This window comes from Mytilus californianus, unplaced genomic scaffold (assembly GCF_021869535.1).
Source record: "Mytilus californianus isolate M0D057914Y unplaced genomic scaffold, xbMytCali1.0.p SCAF_35, whole genome shotgun sequence".
In the NCBI taxonomy this organism is placed as follows: domain Eukaryota; kingdom Metazoa; phylum Mollusca; class Bivalvia; order Mytilida; family Mytilidae; genus Mytilus; species Mytilus californianus.
In genome coordinates this window covers 2,378,545-2,381,377 of record NW_026262685.1, presented here as the reverse complement: position 1 = coordinate 2,381,377, position 2,833 = coordinate 2,378,545, and the positions used below count along the sequence as shown (strand labels likewise).

At 28.8% G+C, this 2,833-nt stretch overlaps 1 long non-coding RNA gene across 1 annotated transcript; it reads left to right on the top strand.

Annotated features, from left to right (window-relative positions):
• The first annotated feature begins 255 nt into the window (after nt 1-255).
• Nucleotides 256-1,644, top strand: LOC127736660 (uncharacterized). The gene is made up of 2 exons (XR_007999096.1): nt 256-656; nt 1,525-1,644. It is a non-coding gene; the product is annotated as an uncharacterized LOC127736660 (long non-coding RNA).
• Nucleotides 1,645-2,833: the final 1,189 nt, after the last annotated feature.

The following is a 2,833-nucleotide window of genomic DNA, read 5'->3' as shown; positions in this document are numbered from 1 at the left end:
ATTAATATAAGAAAAATATCAGGATATGTGGCTTGTGTGTTTGATTGCCAATACACCTTATTGCTATTTGTCCACCATTACTGGCCATGGACATCACAAAAGTTCCCTTAAAAAGTTGCCGTCATATAATAATATTTGACACCACAATTGAAAGTAATACACCTTATTTTTCTCAATACAAATGAAACAAAACAACTAACTGCCTACATTAAATACACATTATGAAAAAGAAATTTGACAGACTCAAACCAACAACAACTATTGCAACAAGCATGACTCAATACCTTGTTTCCGAAGCACACAAACAAGTTACAATAACACTAATATAAGCACCATTTAAATATGGAGATTTTTTTTTTCTAGTTAAATCAGTGTATGTATGTATTTGCAACACAGTAAATTAAATTTCCCTTAACAGCTTAATGAACATTACAAAGACTATGTAAGACTTCAGTACAAGCAAAATAATATAAACTGTTGCTTAAAATTATATTTATTGCTTCATACACACAATGTACATACAATGTATCTTTTATTTTTTAACAGGAGCTAAAAGAAAAGCCACAAAGGACAAGTTTAATATGCAGGTTTACAATTTGGAAGTGGCACAGGTTCTTTGGAATGTCTACAACCTTTCAGGAGAATTTTTTTTTGAAGTAAGATTTTCATACAGAATTACTGTTATTCCATATTTAATTCAAATATTTAGCATAAACAATGCATTACATTCAAGATTAAGGGCAAACAATACAGAAAAAATATCTGGATATTTGAATAAATTATATTTTTTGTGACAAAATAGAAACAAGTTGTTTATTTAAATCAATCTTTTAGTCCAACAGTGTGCTTTCATAAACAACAAATATGCTTTCCTTTGAAGTATTTCAAATACATATATAAACAACTCATTTAATGACATCTGTGTGTTTCTCGGAAGTTAAGTTATATTATTATCATCATTGCGAAAACAATGCGTAACACTTCGATAAGTTATTATGTGCCTATAGTATACTTCTAGGACTGTATCATATGCCCTTATATACAAATGACAAGTTGTAAACTATGTCACTCTACAGAGTTTAACACTTAAAAAGGACAATAAGATGTTTAATGACATTATGTAGCAGGGCTTTTAAAGGCCCCTACATGATACAATGCATTTAATGAAAACCAAAAAAAAACCAAGAAAAACAACAGCCTGATTTATACAAAACAATAAAAGAAAAAAAATATGATAGACAACAATCAACAAGTATACTATAATGAAATAAGACTCTTGACTGGACACATATCTAGTCTAAAGTTGTTTTTTTTTTTAATAACTAAATGAAGTTCAGCGTGGCACATTGCTCTCTCTTAACACGGTCAGCCATTTATCGTCCCCTTCCGACAGACTATCATCGTTATTTGTTTCAAAACTTTAAAGGGGAGGTGATGTATATCCTTCAGGCAACGTGAATCGTTCTATAATAAAGGAATGTGCAAGAAGTTTATATACGAATGTAAGATTAATTTTTTTTTCAGAAGCATGGCACAGCAAGAAAAAGATATAAGACACTACAAGACATTCCAAGTGATTTTGAATAAGACAATTGATTGACTTTTTCAATGTATTCTTAAATAAATCAAATAGTTGATGTAAAATGGTGTTTTGTTCTCATTTCTTCAGCCAATTATCAATGATTATTGACTTAAGATGTAACCCTATTAGAAGTTTAGTGTTTTAGTTTAGAAAGAGAAGTTGTATTGAAAAATCTGAATTTGGGACACAAGTTTTAGTCAATGTAACTTGAACTTAAAAATGTGTATAATGTTTGCTTAATGTCCAATGGCATATATGTCATGCATGTTCAGGTTGACATATGCATGATGTGTATAAGATAGGTAATAAAAGTTGAGAGTGAAAAACTAAACATTATACCATTGTGGTTGGAATGTGGGCTTTCTTGCACTGTCTGTCGTCTGTCCACCTATATTTGTCGGATTTTGTCCAACAAATATTTGCATCACTGTTTTTCCCAAAACTGCTGATAAAGATGAGTTCATATTTAATGAGCTGCTTGATAGTGATGAACTGTGATGTGAGAACATTTTTGTATCTGGCACCTGTTTCCTGTTTGCTTATACATTGTATTTCAAAATGTTGAATGTTCTCAAATTTTTCATTACTTTAATTAGTAATGCTGATGAACAGAATGACTTCATATTTGGTAAGTGGCTTGATCATGATGAGTTGTGTCTGCCATTTTGGATGTGTCAAAATTTGTAGATACTTCTTGTTTTTAGAGACTTTGAATTGAATTTCATATGCTTAGCAAAACAACTGATTTATTCTTGTTTGTATATAGAATTAATCACTGTGTATAAATTAATTTAACTAATGATTTGTTATTTAAAAAAGCAGGAAACTCAATCAAAAGTACAGAAATTTTTATATTGATATGTTCTAGATATCAACCAAAAACATCTTCTTAAAACATTTTGAAAACATTTTTTAGGCACAGTCTCACTTGCAAGAAAACATCCAAAAAACATTTTTATAACATTATTTGAGGTTCATGATGTTTTTCAAACGTTCAGAAAATATTTCTAGAAAATATTTTTTAAAAGATTAAAAGATTATCAAAATGTTTTATACGCCATTGTTTTTCACATTATCATGATATTTCTTTACAACATTTTAATTATATTATGTAAATATTTTAGAAAATATATTAGAAAACGTTTTAGCGATATATATTCTACCATACATTTAATGTTTTTCTGACGTTTTTTTGTGATATTTTCATGACATTAGACACAACATTTTAAAAACATTTTAAAGATGTTTTTG